General features: G+C 44.0%; 1 pseudogene across 1 annotated transcript in view; it reads right to left on the bottom strand.

Moving 5' to 3' along the window:
- Positions 1 to 13980: 13980 nt before the first annotated feature.
- The window catches only part of LOC309665236 (glycerol-3-phosphate phosphatase pseudogene), a 40115-nt pseudogene continuing 34716 nt past the window's right edge, over positions 13981 to 19379 (bottom strand). Inside the window, exon 2 of the transcript in view lies at positions 13981 to 14866. The product of the transcript in view is annotated as a glycerol-3-phosphate phosphatase pseudogene (transcript). The remainder of the gene's footprint in view (positions 14867 to 19379) is intronic.

Genomic DNA, 19379 nt, shown 5'->3' with positions numbered 1-19379 from the left:
TCGTCTTGGTAAACTGAGGTTTCGATATTGCTTTCATGAGACCCAACCAGAAAAATTCTCCCTCTGTTTATTGCCCACTGCAGGGCTATTGCACTGCCATAAGGTGTTGAAATGGCAAACTAAAAAGGAAGCAGCATAAAAATAAAATCAAACGACCACAAGCATTTATTACTGGGCATCTACTATCAACTGTGCACAGAGGGAAAAAATACAGTTCCTGGAATCAAGATGCTTGTAACTGGGCCGAAGAGTAAAGGCTAATGAATACAGAACAATGGAAGAGAGAAATGGTACACGATTGAGCACAAAATTAGGTGACTTCCATCGAAGACAACCTTCGCTTTCACCGCCTGCCCCCTCATCTATTCTCCACATCTCGGGCACAGTCACTGTTCCAAATCCTAAGTCTAACCGTGTTACTTCCTGTTTAAAGCATTTCAACAGCACCTCCTCCAGATGAAGTCCATATTCCTCACCTTGGTTTTAGAGGCCATTCAGGATTGGGCCTCTGCCTACCCTTGAGGTCTCGTTTCTCACCACTCCCCTTCCTCCCTGGTCCTCCATCCGTGCCTGGAAGTTTGCACGGCTCCCAAAACATTCGGGGATTAGACGTCACTCCCCATCCTTTGTTCCTTTCCCAGCACGCCTCTCCGCTCACGCTGCTCCCTCTGCCTGGAATATGTACACACACCCCCATCTTGCTGACCACTGCCCGTCCTGCAAGTCTTAGCTCAAACGTCACTTACCCATTGGGGTCCCTCCCACTGTTCCCACAGCCTCCGATCTTCCTACAGCACAGGATTTAGTGTGCCATATTGTATTTGTTAAACTGGCTATTGCCACCATTCTGCTTTAAGATCTACAAGGCCAGGAACCATGATTGTCTTAATCAACACGGTAATCCCTCCTCTTAGCACAATGCACATTTTAGGACGTCCCTGGCGGTCCAGTGGTTAAGACTCCGCGCTTCTACTGCAGGGGGTGCGGGTTCAATCGCTGGTCGGGGAACTAAGATCCCGCATGCCGCGTGGCACGGCCAAAAAATAAATAAAAAAGAAAGAATGCACATTTTAAGTGTTCATTCAGTATGTTTGAACGAATGAACGTGTGCCATTGATAGTTAGAGAAAATGAAAATTAATAAGGACCAGAATGCAAAGAAAGGAAGATGGCACGGAAAAGGTACTGCTTAACTTGGACCTTATGGGTGCATAGGATTTTGGACAGGGAGAAAGGAGATTAAATTATGGTCAATAGTATAGGTGAACTACTTTGAACTATATCCAACACCTGGAGGGTGTTCAACTAATTGTCAACTAATGAGTTAAAAAAATGAGTAAACAAATGGCTGTCTTGATGAACGGAACAAAAAATAACATGAATTAAAGTGTTTTTCTGAAAACATGAAACTAGTGCCCCTTATCAACATCTCCAAACATACAGTAACAGAGTATGTGAATGGAGGTGGAAGAGTTATCAAGAGGTCACAAATAACCAGCACTTGCCATGTCCCAAGTCATTTTTGACATCCTCCAACCCTACTCCACCTGGATGTTTTGTTATTATTTTTAAGAGGTCCAGGAATCTAGAAAAATGTCTTCCAGTTGCCTTTGGACTTTAACTGCATACGTTCGATGAGTTTTTTTCCACAACTCTCGCCTTAAAACAAAAAGAAATGCAGTCTTTCTAGCAAAAGTATATCCAGCACAGACTACACTGACAGTTACTTCAAAGCCAATCTCAAGAACATTTGTCAGATGTGATAGGTTCTGAGCTCTACCCTCTTCTCAAATGCTGTGGATTATCCTGGAATTTTTTATTTGGTTTGCAGTTCTCCTGACTGCAAGTCCTGATTAATAGGGAACATGAAGCCCTGTTTAGAAAAATTCAATACATTATGCTCTAGTCTAATACCTCCTGAGCAACTCTTTTGCAAACCCACATTGTAGTGTTCACATTGACTCTCTCCTCTGAGGGTTTGAGGGGCCAGGAGGCGGGGGACGTGAAGAGAAAGAAACCAGTTTCTTGGCAGTTTCTCAACAATAGCTCCAGCTCCCCATCCCCTCCAAAAAAAAATCTTTTACATAGTTGCTCTAACCAAGAAAATATGCACAGCTTCCTGACAGATTGGATAATGTGGAGATTTGAGAAAATTGTGCAATTCCCCTTATTTTCATTTCACCCCTAAATGCTTTGGGTGCAAGTACAACTTCCATCCACACATAATAGTAGTTTCATTTTCTTAAACTGACAAGTGGGGTCAGGGAGCAGTAGTCGACCAGGGGCACTTTCTTTAAGGCAGGGGACATCACAGTGACGCCCAATCTTTTTTGGGGCTGCCTCTCTTGGTCACTGCTCAACTGCAGTCCGATCTCGCTCAGCAGGAACACCAGCTGACCCAGCTTCATTGAGATTAGATATATCTGGACAACACAAGGAAACCTTCCAACTTGCACGTTGGAGAATCAGAAGGAACCAGAATCCTAGCTCATGGTTGCCAAGAAACTCTATATGATGCAGGTGCAAATCATTTTTCCCCCTCTTTTAAATTCAGACTCATTAAAATATGTATTTTGCAAGGGGATTAAATTCAAACATCTGGGAAAGGGGGAAAAGAATATCCACAACTCTTGAAATACTTTTTTTACTTTTTTTTTTAGATTTTGATTGTCTCGTTTCTTTTAGGTTGTGGCTAAGAGGCTGCTTGCTGGTGGGATGGCAGAAAAGGGCAAGGAGAGAGTTAGAAAATGACTTCGAAGGGCCCCCGACTTCATCAGCAGCCATAATTGTGGGAAAGTAACCCGAAGATGCCAAACAACAGGAAATTACCAGAAGAATCTGTCAGCACAATCAGCTGCTATTTTCATTGTTCTTTGGCAAATTTATACACAGTCGGGAACACCTGGGCTGGCCTGAAGCCCAGGTTTGACTAATTGCCAGGGGAGAGGAGTCGTCATTTGTCTTCGGAGGGATTTCCTCCGTTCGCTCCTCAAAACATGTGGTTTCACTTTTCCCCTCTCTCTGCAGGAAATGGCAGGACAGTGAGACGCAAAATAAATGAGTTCACTTCCAAGAGGTTGCCTCCTAAGAGGCCACTCCAAAAATAACTGTCTTGTGAGAGGTTGTTAATAACCAAGATTCTATATACTGTCCTCAGAAAACAACATTTCAAAGGCACAATGATTTCCACCCCCAGCCCCTTTCCTTCCAAACGCAGTGCACATTAAAAATAAAAGCCATGGGAGACTAGAGAAGTAATCAAGCGCTCCGTCTTCTGGAGTTTGCAAAGCCCCTCTCCTTGGAGTATAACTGCACCCAAAGCCTCTTCCCTGACAAGTGAAAGGTGAAACTGGAATAGGAAGGGATGTCAGCCTCCCTTGGTCTTCCTTGCTGCCCATCACCCACTTCCCTCTGACACCCGGCATCTCAACCTCCCAGTGGGGACCCAGGGAGATTCCTCTAAGGCATGGACTGAGCCCTGCTCACCTTGGCTGCCCTGTGCCTGGCAAGGGGTTGGTGCTAGGTCGGTATTTGTTGAATGAAGAATACTCAGGGGGCTGCACGAATCACCTGCTTTGTGGCAAGCTTCCTAGGAGTGGGTGTAGCTATTTTTAAATTTCTTGAACTTCCAGAGATCACCTTTTTACGAGAACCACCTGCCAGAGAGACAGCCTTCTCCCCTAACCTCTCTCCATATTTTTATAGGTTAACATACCACTAAACACACACACACGCAACTTCTACCTCATACCCCTCACTTTATTACAAGCTCTGGCCAAGATATCCTACTTGGGTAGCAAAGTCATCTTTTATATTCCTTCTTGAAGCCAAGAGAGCTTTCTAACTTAATTGCCTAGTATTTTAAATGTGCTGATTGGGAAATGTCACAGTGACAGTATGTTTCGCATTGAAATGTACATCCGCCTTTGGTATAGTTTCACCTGCGTTGTGTTCAACCTCTCCAGTGATTTAGGGGTTCTGGCATCACGTCAGCAAAGAATCAACTGCTTTTCCTTTCTTCCCTTCTTTCTTTTTTAAGGCATTTAGAGCATGCGGCAGATCATTACTACCCTCAGTGAAGCCAGCAACATTTGGGTTTGATTTGGTTTCAGCCGCAGACCCCTTTCTCAAAGTCGAGCGGCACTGTAATTCTAAACTGACCCACCTTCCCCCTAGCAAAGGTGAAAAAATGTTATGGAGCGTTTTACAACCCACAGCCCATCATTTATGCCGAAACGCTGGGAGAGTTCAGACTTGGCTTATTTTCGCTAACTCAGAGCTGTTTTGACATGTTTATTTGTTTAATTTGTTTATTTTGACTAGCTCTGATTATAATTGGCAGCAGTGTGTAGCATTAACATTAGACAGTGTCTTAGACTTGTCTGTTACAATAATGGAGAAAGAATGTGAAGGAAAATCTACCCACTGCATAACAATGGCAGGCATGCAGGAAAACTACAAGAGATTTCTTCCACAAAAAGAAACGCAACCTCAGTTTTCAACGTTGTTTAAAAATTTACACGACTGTGCAAATGATACTTGAACACTAATTATTTCCTTTATTCAATGAATCTGCCCCTCTGCTAAGATACTTGTACAACAGTTACTAAACGTGGAATTTAAAATAATCTAACCTTTGGAATTTATTTTTTGAGATTTTTAAATTCTTCTCTGGGCTCTTTACAAATCAAGGCACAATAATTACTCGGTAACATTGCAGTGATGTTCGGATGTTCACATGGTGTCCAATGCAGTTTGTGGTTGAAAACGTACTTTCTGAATTGACTCAAAATCCCTGAACAGTGAGATCTGCACCGCAAACAGACAAGTTTATCTGAATTAGGTAACTTCCCCTGGATTTTTGTCATGTTTGCCAAAACAATGGTCTATCACCTTAGCTTTCTTCTTGGTGCTTGCAAGGGTCTACATAAAGTCTGTTTCACAGGGTTGATCCACACTCCATATATATAAAAAATATATAATCCATTTTTAAAGGAAAAAAAAAATCTGCGTTCATTGTTCAGCCAGACCACACATGCAAGTCCCGGTGTCCTTTACAAGCATTAGTCCTAAGCCAGTTAACGCTGTCCTATTCCCCCAGCCTCATCCCTTGCCCCGGAGCTGAAAACTGTTTGTGCTCCTAGGTGTGTCTCAAGGGGCATCTGGCCACAGCTCCTTAAACGGGAAAATAAGAAATCAGTTCATCTACATATTCTACTGGCAATTATGCACCGAGCACAAACGTGGTTTGCTCACATTTATTATCCCATAAATATTCTCCCCATGCGCAGTATGGTATATTGCTGTGTGTGATCCTGACGTGGAACGCCATATGTGCTCTGAGATGGGGGCCAAGTTCAGGTTGCCAAGTCTGCACCAAGCAGCCCAGAGGTCTCTGCTATGGAAAATGTGCTCTAAGAAGCCTGGAGTCTCTGGACAATTGATCCCTCAGCTTCTATATCCCTTTAGCTTAAATCAGACTTCTTTGGAGCAAGGAAACCTACCCTAAGAGCACAGGAACGGCCAGTTACGCCGTGCTTTCCCTGAGGAGCTCCCTGTTGGGCTGTGTTTGAGGAACCAGCTCATGCTGTTGAAGGGAACTGGGAAGTCAGATTTCTCTTAGGAGGCACCAGAGTGTTCTTTTTAGGAGACTGAAAATGTTATTATTTTCCCCCCCAACTTCAATGACAAATAAAGGAATAGTGCAGGGCACAGGCTATGAGATCAGGCATCAGAATCAGTTTAAAAAATAAAATATGGATATAAACATCCAACTTGCTAAGAGACTAGATCTTAATTCTTCCCACCACAAAAAAGAACTGATAATTATGTGATGTGATAGAGGTGTTAGCTAACGCTCCAACGGCAATCACGCTGCAATACGTGAATGTGTCAAATCAACATGTTGTATGCCCTAAGCTTACGCAATGTTATATGTCAAATATATTTCAATTAAAAAAGAAATGGAGAAAGAGCAAGGCAAAGTTCTACCTTTCCCGAACTGCATTCTGAGTTTTCGCAAGAGGAGAACAGAGGGGGATACAGGAAGGACAGAAATCCCAGATTTCTGCAGCACCCACCACACTCTCAGACACAGTCCCCACCCCCCATGTGCCTCTTCACTATGCTGAACCCTTGTGGGATGAGGAGTCACCCAGCCAAGCCTCTGGAAGAACTGGATTCAGGGGAAGAGAGAAGAGGGGTCAAGGGACAGGTAAATATCAAACGCACAACGGTTCTCCAACATTTGGTGACGATACAGCCCAGGGGTGCATGATGGAGATCAGAACACGGTTGTTCCTGCTTCTCAGGTTTGATGTATCAGCAAGTCTGCCAATGAAGAGCCACCGTCTGGACGGAGAACCCTGAGAGCCTGTGTCGTCAAGGGGAGACTCAACCAGGGGCTCCCGGCTTTAGAAGAAGGGATAACAAGCATTGAAAAGGGAAGGGTTTACAACGTAACATTCACTTAGCTACTTGATTCAAAGAACTAAGACGCCTCACTCCCCACCACTGCCGCCGCCCCAAGTACTGCGTTAACTGGGACTTCACCACATATCATGTTTTGCCCTGTCTGCCAACATCTTAGGAGAATCAGCCAGGACATAAAGATTTCAACCTCACACCCAGAGGCAGAGGCAAGAGTGGGAGATTCTTCCAAGTAGATACGGATTTTTAGTCAAGAAAAAAACGAAACGGCCCAAGATTTGTAACAAGGAATAACAAAAGAAAGTCCCCTTCCACTTTTTAAAGATTTACCGTCACCATACTTGTCACCAGCGTTAACGGAAGGGTAACAGGCGAGTCAGATATTCTATCTCTGATTCCCACTCTGCCCCCATTTTACTGGGTTACTTAAGACCAAGCACTTGCCTTCCCTGTTCTTTATTTTCTCTGGTAGTTCAGTTGCTCAAATTACTTCAAGCTTCTTGGAACAGAAATGTGTCATGCAGACAAAGTGCTATTCTTATTACCTATCTCAAAGGGAGCACTTAAATTTGTTAATATGAAGTGGGTTGACTTTCTTTTTGGTTAAACTAAGTAATGAAGCATGGGCCATAAGTGTTTTTAAGCTCCTCAGATATAGACGTTATATAAATACAAAGCCAATATTGAAATGAAACTTCCTTAGGGTGTTTGCCAAGGGACCCAGTGTTAGGAATATCTTACAGGAGAAGATTAAATGACGGATAGTGTAATGAAGTCTTACTGCTGGAGGTTCCATTACGGCCAGTTCCAAATCCCGCTGGATGTCTGGGTGATTTAGAATACAGAGAGCAACCAAAAGTGGCGAACTTGAAGAAGAGTTTTAAAACCATTTCACTGTCTGCCAGTGTAGTTCTATGGCTTGGGAGATTTCCCAAACTCATTACACTGAAAATTATCAAGACGTAATCAAAGAATCCTTCAGAATGATAATACCTTATATATTTTCCCCTTAAAAAAGTATTCCCTCTTCTAACCATCAGGTAAAAACCTCTTACTAGGAGAAATCAGATTCCTTCGCTTGAGCAGAAGTTCTTTGAGTTCTTGAGTCATTTTAAGATACACAAAAGCTGTATCCAAGAGAAATAAACAATTGTCCTAGTAGAAGGAAAATAGCAAATACACACTGGCAAGGACTGTAAATGTTAAAGGGCTTGTTCCGGAACTGAGAGGATGGAGTCACCCTACAGTTTCCCTTTGCCAAACTCCAGCCCTAAAATCTCTCCCACTCTCTACCTATCCCCTGCCACGCACACAGCCAAGGAAGGTAATGAGACATTATGATGCTTCTTCTGATGTCATATGTTCTGTTGTCGCTTTATAAAGAAAGTTGAGAATAACGATGAAGCTAACAAAGAAACTAAAAATAAAGATATACTTAATAGAGCATCCTATAAATGTAACTATGATATCTTGTAAAATATTTTAAAAGAAAAATAACTGTCAAGCGAAAAAGTAAAACAAACACTAGATTGGGAGACCAGAAACCTGACTTGCACCCCATGCTTTTAGCACCTTACAGGTGGCCATAGATAAGTCACTTAATTCTTTCTGGGCTAAAATATCTGCACCTGGTAGGTTAGGACTACTAATCATGCCCTCCCTACCTCACAATTGCTACGTGGAGCAAAGCAGGTAGTGGACATGACCGTGCTTTGAAATATGTGACGTCTTGTATGTATATATAGTTTTATTTTTCCCAGGGGTTGAAGCCAACAAAAATAATTCAACAATCAAGTCAGAACTTTCAATTGGTCTGAGAAACTCAGTGTACATCCATACCCTGACCTCAATGTTGCTAGACATGAAATGAAGATGTTTGGCAGCTAAACATTCAGGAAATCTAAAATGCTGCAAACATGATAGATGGGCGTACACAGGCTCTGAAGTAGAAAAATGGTTTCTTGGTTTAGACAAGAGCAGAACCAAATGCTGTCACCTCTCAAGAGAAGGTCCCTCTCCCCTCTCTCCAATGTCCTGTTAGCCAAGAACCATCCTCTTTTGTATACTATATAAGGCTGTATCAGTACAACGTAGTGTTGTTTGATTCAGTAGGAGATTATATTCAATGTGATTCAACAGATGTCACAGACAAGTCCCAGCCTTGAAGAATCTGGGCATCCCCACCTAAGGGTCTCCTGAATATTCACACTCCGGTGGTCAGGCAGCCTCCCTTAGCGTCTTCTTTCTCCTTTTCTCTGTCCTTCACACAGGCCTCTTTGGCCACGCTGCCTTCTCCTGCTGGCCCAGCCCCTTGGGAACTTGCACTATCCTGCTCAAGTTCTCCGCTAAACAGACACTGCCCTGGGGCGTGCTTTCTCTGACTCCCACTCTGAGCCACAGCCCAGGGGATTTGCCAGCTGTGCATCCATCGGCCACCCAGCCTGTGGCCACCTTGATTTCCCAGGGGTCGGAATCTGGATCCTGGTGTGCCCCCTACACACGACCTGGACAGAGAGCCGGGTGAGTGGCTGCTGACCCCAAAGCAGCAAGGCTCTGGGGGTTCCAGCCGGGGTTGTCTTAAACGGCGACCTACATCATGAGAATGTTCCATCATTCTTCCACTCAGTCTTTCTCCCTCTTCTTTCTTGTCTTCTTCTTCTAACTTAATTCTCTTTTCCCTTCTTTCCTTTCCCTAAGTGACAGGCAAGCCAGTGGCATCTACACATACCCATTGCACTCACAGCCAAAGAGCTTTCTGACTATTTCAAACTTGCTATATGGCTACAGCAAGAAGCTGCTGTTTTCTCTCTTCCCCACACCCCATTACAACTCCTCCTCGGCAATTTTTTTGTTCTTACAACACCGCCATCGATTAAGTCCCAGGAGCGCATCAACCCCCACAGGCCTTGGTGCTGGCCCTGTATAACCGAGGCTCCGTCTCCCATGAGCAGGAAGCCCCTTGACCTTCCTCACTCTTCTCTCACACCTCCCACAAAACCTCACACGGCCCCCTTGCTGGTCAAACCAAGCCAGGAGGCAGTGACTTTGCCAAGGCTAGGGGACCAGGTCAAACTGTTGTTTGCAAGTAGGTGGTGAACAATTTCATACCCAGCAAGGCTGGCTACTTAGTTCTTCTCAATTTGAAGCAAACCAACAAAAAAAGACTTTCAAAGAGCAGCAAACCCTCTCACATAAAAGAGAAAGGGGAAAATGTTGCTTGGCAGTTTTCCCCAGAGGCTAAAACATGAGTGACAGTATATATCCAAATCTCTGCTCCTTATAAGGAAAAATACAGTTGGACTTGAAGATATAGGATAAGGGCAAAGGGTGAGAAGGTACGGTCTAAACAGCCAACAATCAGACAGCTCTTAAGCAAAGTTCTTGGTGTTGTTCCATGCAATAAAGAGAGGGGATTTTAAACTTCAGCAGCATGGAGGTGAAGTTCAGCCAGGAGCCGGGACAAAGGCATAGACAGCTCTCTGTTGCCATCCAGTGGATAAGCCCTGCGTGATCTGGAGACTCCGCTGAACCAGTGCAGAAACTTCAGCCTGCGTGAGATCATGTTATCTCCTCCAAAAAATTACTAAAGCTTCCAGAATGTCGCTCTCCTTCCTCCAGTCCTCCCACCTCCCTCATTAGCTGCCTTTGTTTATCTTTGAGATAAAGGGATCTTGGCTGGCCTCTCCTTGTTGACTGAAAAACTCAATACTCAAAAAAAAAAAAAAAAAAAACAGCTTTTGTGGCACTTGAACCAAATCTGCAGTTCCCCTAATTGGTTTAAAAGATGGGAAAGAGGAGTGTGGAGAGAGAATAAACGAGAACCAGGGAGAAAGTGTGAGACTGGCTTCAGCTGAGCGCCAAATGGTAAATAAGCCCTTTTATGGACTCATTTGGTCTCAGCCCTACAAAGGCTTCTAATTGAGGGAGGAAGCAGACAAAAAGGCAGTTTTAAGTGACATTCGATTCTTCCTGAGGAATGCTAAGGTTTGTCATTGATCTGGAGAGAAGATAATAGGGATTCTCAAGTCACTCTTTAAACCCGGAATGAAGTGTTTAGTTCAAATTGTGCTGGAATTTTTGTTTCAAACACATACCTGGTTTTTCCCTCAGTGGGTCTCCCATCCTCCAGTTTATGCTCTGATACAGCTGGTACAAGCCCAGGGGGCAGGGGTCTGTCTTTCTAAACCGACGGGTCCCCTGGAGGCGTGAGAGCCTCAGTATATATTTCAGGTAGTTTCAAACTGCATACCTGAACGCTAGGTTTCACTGGGGTCCCACAAATGTTTGATTCAAGTATCTTTAAAAATTACTTTTACCTAAAAAAAACAGTAAAATACACTGTCAAATGCCTCAATATTAAATGTTAACACATCAGGACACCAATAAGTTAACTTGTGTGTCTGGACTTTTTACAAAACCTAGGCCCATGCGCATCTCCTCATGTACGATTGTGCACAAATGTTCCTTTTGCATGCGTTGGCCGGCTCAGGCCAAGTCGGGCCGGGCTCAGGCCAAGTCGGGCCGGGCTCACGCACATCTGCTGGGAGGATGAGCTTTCCCAGTGTGTGGTCAGTTGTATAGTAACCAGTAAAGAGATGACGAGACGTGATAACAGCACATTACAAACAGTTTCAGCATTTATCCTACATTTTGGATGCTTTTTACTTAACATCTCTTTGTGATAAATGATATTAACAGATGTTAAATATTGGTAGTCATTCAACCTTTTTTTTTTTTTTTTTTTTTTTTTTTAAAGAATCCAACTATTCCTCTTTTGGGCTTTGAATCAATTTGTTTGAAGAGTATCTAGAGACTGCAGTATGATATCATTTAAAACTGTTACCATTTGCAAATACTTATCTGTATGAATTAGAATTTTCCCATTACTGTTCTACCCGAATAAAACAAATATTATATTAATAAAGCCAGGATAACATTTATCAGCAGATTTCATTAACAAATACAACAGTAGACTTCTATTGTCTAAAAAGTGTATACAAAAGAACATAAGCTTTGGAGTCTGTTATGGGCTGAATTATATTCCCCAAAATTTACATGTTGAAGTCATAATACCCAGTAGCTTAGGCTATAACCATATCTGGAGATAAAGTCTCTAAAGGAGTGATTAAATTAAAATGAGATGATTAAGGTAGGTCTTAATCCAATCGAACCTGTGACTCTCTAAGAAGAGGGGATTTGGACACACAAGGAGACACCAGGGATGTGTATGGACAGAGGAGAGTCGGTGTTAAAACAGCCACAAGAGAAAGCAGCCATCTACATGCCAAGGAGAGAGGCCTCAGAAGAAACCAAACCTGCCAACACCTTGATCTCAGACTTCTAACCTCCACATCCGTGAGAAGATAAACACCTATTGTTTAATACCCAGTCTGTGGTATTTTGTTATGGCAGCCCCAGCAAACTAATACAGAGTCTAAAACAATTAGGTCTGAAATTTCCCATTCTACCACATACTACCTGTGTGGTCTTTAAAAAAAAAAAAAAAAACTTATAGAAATATAATTTTCACATCCTAGAATGTGTCTAAGTATACAATTCAATGACCGTTTAGTATATTTACAGAGTTGTGCAACCATCACCACAATACGTGTGTAATCATGAGAAAGAGAGCTAACCTCTCTGGGCCTTAATTTCTTCATCTGTAAAATGGGGCTAATACCTTTTGCATGGCTGTGTTTCAAGAATTTAATGACACAACAAAAACATTGGGCACGTGTGTTTGTTTTCTTCCTTCTTTGATCATTCTTAAGACTTGGTGCCCTTCCACCCTAACCCAACTGAGTCTCAAATCCTTGTTGCCTGCCGGCCCCAACTTTCTTGTCAAGGCTCCAGGACTTGCAAAACTTGGCACATAACACCCCTCACACTTACTTACTACCTCCTACCCTATGGGTATAATAGTTAACTTTGGGTCCCTAAATATAGTCTTCCCCTGTGTGGTAGGCTGGCACTAAGATGGCCACCAATGATCCCCGCCTCCTGGTATTCACGTCCTTGTGCAGTTTCCTCCCCTTGAGTTTTAATGGCCCTAGTGACTCACTCCTAATGAACGGAATACAGCAGAAACGATGGGATGTCACTTCTGAGATGACATGACAAAAAGCCTGTGGCATCCGCTCTGGCTCTCTCATTTACCCACTCATTCTGAGGGAGGTGAGCTGCCATGTTGAGAATTGCCGAATAGAGACCATGTGACAAGGAACTTGTGCCTCTGGCAGCAGACAGTGGGGACCCGAGCCCTGCCAACAGCCATGGACACGAGCTTGGACGCAGACCCTTCCCCAGGCAAGCCTTGATGACCACAGCCATGACCAATAGATTCACTGCAGCCTTCTGACAGACCCCGAGTCAGAGGTCCCCAGCTAAGCTGCACCAGGATTCCTGACTCACAGAAACTTCGAGATGATAAATGTTTGATGTTTTAAGCTGCTTACAGGGATAATGTGTTATGCAGCAATAGATAACCAATACACCCATCTTCCAGTACTCCAGAAGAAAGAGAGCCAAGATCAGGCTGACCACTTCGGAAAAGCCCCTCCTCTGCTCAGTGCCCAACACACTGTCAATGGCCAAGTAACTAACAATTAACATCAGCCCACACTTGACCTCTAAAAATTTGCTAAAATGGCAGTTGCTTCTGGCCGTTACCTCTTCTTCCCATGCTCTGCAAAAAGCACAGCAGTTCCTCTGTGCCCTTCCTTCCTGGAAGGGCCTTACTACCCTTCCTACCCTGGAATTCCATTTGGGTTGCCTTGTGACCTTAGCTCTCTCATGGGCTGAAAAAAAAAGTTATGACTTTAGAGGTTACCCAGCTTTTTCCCATTGTTAGGGCAGAAGCAGTGTTCTCTTGTGGTTTTCTACGTCTTGAGTAGAAGTGGAATCCCAGACTGGGTTTGAATTTTGATCTCTCTCTTCCTTTCCTTCTGATCAGATACTGTGACACAGGCTCCAGAAAGCCCACATGACCAAGACAAGGAGGCCTGGATTTATTCTTTGAGTCCCAGGTCTGCAGCTGACTGGACCCACCTATTCCATTAACCCCCTAAGAGCAGATATGCCTACTGACCTGGAGGCAAGAGAAGAGGCTGCCCTAGCAATGGGATTTGAAGACCATCAGGGAGGACCTTCATTCATTGCTTGAACTTCCCACCATCAAAACCAGTGATGAGTTTGATAACAAATCTGTTGAAGGTAGACTAACACAGGAAAAACCAGTAAACCTGGGTGTTCGAGATTTGAGCTTTTTGTCCAGTTATTCACCAACTGGACAATCTGTGTTGGGCAATTCACTTCAGTTATCTGTGAATCCGTTTTCTTATCTATTAAAGAAGAATCTAAATGATATTCTTACGACAATATAAAAATGAAATTCCAAATGATCAGAGAGAGACTTCTTTTCTCTGATGTGCATTTGTATTACTCTGGGCTTCGTCAGAAGAGCCCACTGTTATGTTGGGCTCTAAGCAAGCCAATTAAGCTTTAGGGAAGGTTAAGGAGAACTGCAGTAACTATTATTCTTAGCACGTTTCCCTTTTTTTTTTTTTTTTTTTTTAATCTTTTATCACATCCCCTAGAGTGGAGACTTCCCGATGAGGGTCAGGATGGTCTTCAGACCACAAGTGACGCCCAGGAGGATGTGTGTGTCCAGGCGACCACCTACCATGACGGTGCGCTGCCGGTGGATGCCGTACTCCTGGGACCCGTAGTGGCGGAAGAAGAGGCCGGGCTTGGTGCTGGGCGGCGTCTCCACGGCTCGGACGAGGCAGCCCAGCCGGTACCCGCGAGGAAGCGGCCGTTCTCAAGTGGGAGCCGGTGGTCCATGTCGGTGCTCACGAGCAGGCGGCCGGGCTGCTGCAGGAAGCGTACGGCCTTGGGGAGCTTCATGGAGCTGAAGGGCTGGTCGAAGCCCATCTCGACGGCACACACCTTGGGCTCGGGCGGCGCGTACAGCCAGGCAGCGGGGCGGTTCACCCTGCAGCGGCTCGGGCCCCACGCCCTCGGCCTCCAGCTCCGAGCCCAGGGCCGCGCTGCCCAGCATGCAGGCCTTCGTCCCGGCGCGCCGGCCCGGCGCTGGAGCGGGTGGAGCGCGGTGCAGTAGGCCGGGCCGAGGACCTTGCGGCTGGTGCCAGGCCCGCAGGGAGGCCGAAGCCCAGGCGCCGCAGCTCCGCGGCGCAGGCCTCGCGGGTCTCGCTGCTGTTGTTGGTGATGAAGCCGAGACGCTCGCCCGCCTGCAGCGCCGTCAGGAGGCTCGGCGGCGCAGGACACCGCAGTCTCGCTGCGCCCGAGCGCGCCGTCGCCGTCGGCCAGCAGCGTGTCTACGTCGGCCAGCGGCACCTGAGCCAGCTCGGCGCTCAGCACCACGCAGCGGGCGTCGCCCCCCCCCCCGGCCTCTGCCTCCTGCTTCCCTGACACACCAACTGCAAGAGTGGACACGTGAGCTAGACCTGGCCGATCTCAGTGCTTTAATCCTCCGAAAACAATCTTTGAGACATAAGAGAGCCCTTCTCTTCAATTATCGTAAAGATTCTGGAGAAGGTAGTGGTCCTCGGGTTTTGCTCAGCTAGGAGGATGTGCGTTGGGGAATTCTGGCCACCACGTGGAGAAAAGCTTTATGCAGGATGAAGCCAAGACAAGGAGAGGGGGAAGGGAGAGAGGGCGAGGTCTCTGGGAGGGCCATGTTCCCGTTCCAGTTTCTCAGACTCTGATCCCTGCAGCTATTTACATTCTGTGAGCAAACCTAGTACCCTTCCCAGGTATGTGAATGCGCGAAAAGAGCGGCTTTGAGTTGAGTTTCAATTACGTGCAACTCGAACAATCCTGATAAATACAGGGACGGTGTGGAGGTAATGAAAACAAGCCCTACACGACGGGGCACAGAACAAAGGGCTTTGGGCTAAGGTGATGGGACTCTTCAAGGCAGAGAATCCAGGGGACGCAGGTAGAACATCCAACTCGATTCCTTTCCAAATGTACATGCTGGAGATTGCCAACTACTCCTTAGAAAGTGGAGAAAGAACAGAGGCTTGTTTTTTGCAAGATCCTAGTCAGACTCTTAGGCAACAGGGTATCCTGGGCATGCTTTCTTTCAAGCTGTATTTGTCTGTGAAAGTCAATTGGTGGCACAACCTGTACCCATTGAAAGGACTAACAGAGCAGCCTATGCTGTCTCTAATGCAGGGGGCCTCTACTTTTTAAGTACAGTGTGGCTCTGGAGACAATGTCATTGATTAGATTGTCATCTTACAAAATTCCAACTGCCAGTGCCCTCAGAGCAGAGGCATTGTGTTAGAGGGGAAAGCAGGGGTGTTGGAAAAGCATTGAAAGTGGAGTCAGACATCATACTCTCTCACCCAATCCCACTGTGTGCAAGGGTGAAGGGTGTCACCTCGGTTTTGGAGCCATGAGATGCTAACAGCTCCTTTGGGGATAGAGCCAATAGCCTTGGCCTTGGTCTCATTAGTACCAAGCTGTAGCCAGCTGAATTAATCATAGAAACGAACACTTGTCTATGTAGCACATGTATTCCCAGGGCAATTAAGCTCTGGGTTTAAAGGGAAGTTACATTTATGGTAGCAATCCATATTTTGCTGAGTTTTTCCACCCTGCTTGCTGTCATGGAATAGCCAACCCCCCTAACAAGTTCGCCCAAATTACGTCTTGCAACCTCGGGGTTAGGTGGGGAGTCTACAATGCACACACACAAAAAGCCCTGACAATCACAGTATGGTCTCCACTTCCATACTCTTTTTACCATCCTCTCTTTCTCTGCCCCTTTACTGTCACCGAAAAAGGACTGCCATTGTGTCCTTCAGATACCAGCAATGCACCAACACCATATTGCACTGACATAAGGAAAAATTCTCTTCTAATTCTTAATGCCCACCTATAAGAACCACCACCCACAAGCATTGCACCCTGTGAGCGCGCGCACACACACACACACACACACACACACACACACACACAAAACCCTTAGTGACAAGGTCTACCACAATGATCCCAAAGAAATGGTGTGTTATACCCCAAATCTTAAAAGGATGTGTTGTACAAAGCACCCTTTTCCATTCCCATTCTTTTCTTTTCATTTCCCATGGCCCCAGATGTGAATCCAGGATGCCGACAGGGAGCCAGCCTCCAAGGCAACTCCAAAGCTATCCTCCAGCCAGAGCTTCCCAGTGCCCAAGCACTTATTCCTGTCATCCAAAGCATCCTGGGGTTCCATAACCAATCCTTGTGCTTCACTTGGATGTTTTGTTGCACGTGCATAATTTCTACTTCTGTGTCACGTAATAGATCATACAGCGGTTGCTGTTGAATCCAGGAATCCTGAGAAGGAAGGCTCGCCCCCCAGCTTCGCCTCAAAGAAGGGGCGTCTCGCTGTAGTGTGCTTCACGGTATAGTGAAGAAGACGAATGTGACCAGGATCATCTGAAAATGACAGGCCGGGATTTATTTTTCTCTCTGTTCCTTGCCTGACATCTTTTTTTTCTTTTTTTAATTTATTTTATATAGCAGGTTCTTATTAGTTATCTATTTTACACATATTAGTGTATATATGTCAATCCCAATCTCCCAATTCATCTCACCATCCCCCCACCCCCGCTTTCCCCCCTTGGTGTCCATACGTTTGTTCTTTACATCTGTGACTCTATTTCTGCCTTGCAAACCAGTTCATCTGTACCATTTTTCTAGATTCCACATATATGCGTTAATATACGATATGTGTTTTTCTCTTTCTGACTTACTTCACTCTGTATGACAGTCTCTAGGTCCATCCACGTCTCTACAAATGACCCAATTTCGTTCCTTTTTATGGCTGAGTAATATTCCATTGTATATATGTACCACAACTTCTTTATCCATCCATCTGTCGATGGGCATTTAGGTTGCTTCCATGACCTAGCTATGTAAATAGTGCTGCAGTGAACATTGGGGTACATGTGTCTTCTTGAATTATGGTTTTCTCTGGGTATATGCCCAGTAGTGGGATTGCTGGGTCCTATGGTAATTCTATTTTTAGTTTTTTAAGGAACCTCCATACTGTTCTCCATAGTGTCTGTATCAGTTTACATTCCACCAACAGTGCAAGAGGGTTCCCTTTTCTCCACACCCTTTCCAGCATTTGTTGTTTGTAGATTTTCTGATGATGCCCATTCTAACCTGTGTGAGGTGATACCTCATTGTAGTTTTGATTTGCATTTCTCTAATAGTGATGTTGAGCAGCTTTTCATGTGCCTCTTGGCCATCTGTATGTCTTGGAAAAATGTCTATTTAGGTCTTCTGCCCATTTTTTGATTGGGTTGTTTGTTTTTTTAATATTGAGCTGCATGAGCAGTTTGTATATTTTGGAGATTAATCCTTTGTCTGTTGATTCTTTTGCAAATATTTTCTCCCATTCTGAGGGTTGTCTTTTCGTCTTGTTTATAGTTTCCTTTGCTGTGCAAAAGCTTTCAAGTTTCATTAGGGCCCATTTGTTTATTTTTGTTTTTATTTCCATTACTCTAGGAGGTGGGTCAAAAAAGATCTTGCTGTGATTTATGTCAAAGAGTGTTCTTCCTATGTTTTCCTCTAAGAGTTTTATAGTGTCCGGTCTTACATTTAGGTCTTTAATCCATTTTGAGTTTATTTTTGTGTATGGTGTTAGGGAGTGTTCTAATTTCATTCTTTTACATGTAGCTGTCCAGTTTTCCCAGCACCACTTTTGGAGAGACTGTCTTTTCTCCATTGTATACCCTTGCCTCCTTTGTCATAGATTAGTTGACCATACCTTGCCTGACATCTTATGGAGAGATGTATGAGCCATTAAAATCGAAAGTCAAACTACAAAACAAAAGAAAGAGAGAGTGAGTTGGGACTCAGACAACCCACCAACTAGGTGAGTCGGTCTTCTTTAATCCAGAGTGCTACAAGGTTCCAGACCACGTGGTAACTTTTTAGATTCAAATTCAAACCCTAGGTACCAAGGCCCCCTCGTCTTTCTAATCCTGTGTTAGGGACTTTCTTATGTATTATCCCACTTAATCTCCACGATGAAACTGTGCTAGCTATGATATTTGAAAAAATATATGTACTTTATCTTTTGTTCTCCAAGTAACACATGTTCACTCTAAAAGAAAAAAATCTGATAAAAAGGGACATTTTAAAATCATCCGTAATTCCCATGCCTAAAGAAAAGTATTTTAACATTTTGACATGTATGATATATATTATTCTACCATCTTTCCCTGTGCATATATAACATATAATTTATAATATTACAATTTTTACATTTTTTCTGAACAAGATAATAGTGAATTTTATTCCATGACATGAAATGTAATTTTTTTCTACAACATGTTAAAGTTACATAAATTTCCATCATACACCACACACCATGATATATTTAATGGATTCCCTGTTGTGGGAGATTTAAGCTGTTTCCAATTTTTAGTTATCATAAAAATGCTTTGATCAACATTCTAGTAGCAAAATCTTTGCACGTAACCATGATTATTTCTTTTGGATTGGTTCTTACAAGTAGAATTTTGGGGTCATAGCGCATGTCAAATTTTAAAGGTTTGCTTCTGTTGTACCAAATGTCCCTCTAAGTAAGTTAGAGCACTTTAACGGCCACAAGTAGTATAAAAAAGTACTAATTCCCCTGCAGCACTGCCAGCATTTTTACTTTTATCTTTGCTGATTTTTTGGAAGAAAAATTAACTTTCATTTGTTTAAAATGTGCAATTCTTGACATTTACCAGGGAGGCTAAATATATTTTTCATGGGTTTACTGGCCATTTACACTTCTTCTTATGTAAAGTGATGTTCATTTCTTCTGTGTCTTTGAATTTATTCCTCTTTTTTGTGTCGATTTCTAAATGCTTTATTATTAAGTATTCCATAAGCACGATAAATATCTTGTGATTAACTCTTCCATAAGGACCAAAAATA

Source organism: Balaenoptera physalus (assembly GCF_965194825.1).
Source record: "Balaenoptera physalus genome assembly, chromosome: 7".
Lineage (NCBI taxonomy): Eukaryota > Metazoa > Chordata > Mammalia > Artiodactyla > Balaenopteridae > Balaenoptera > Balaenoptera physalus.
The sequence above is the reverse complement of the archived record's forward strand: the minus strand, read 5'-3'. Positions and strand labels throughout refer to the sequence as shown.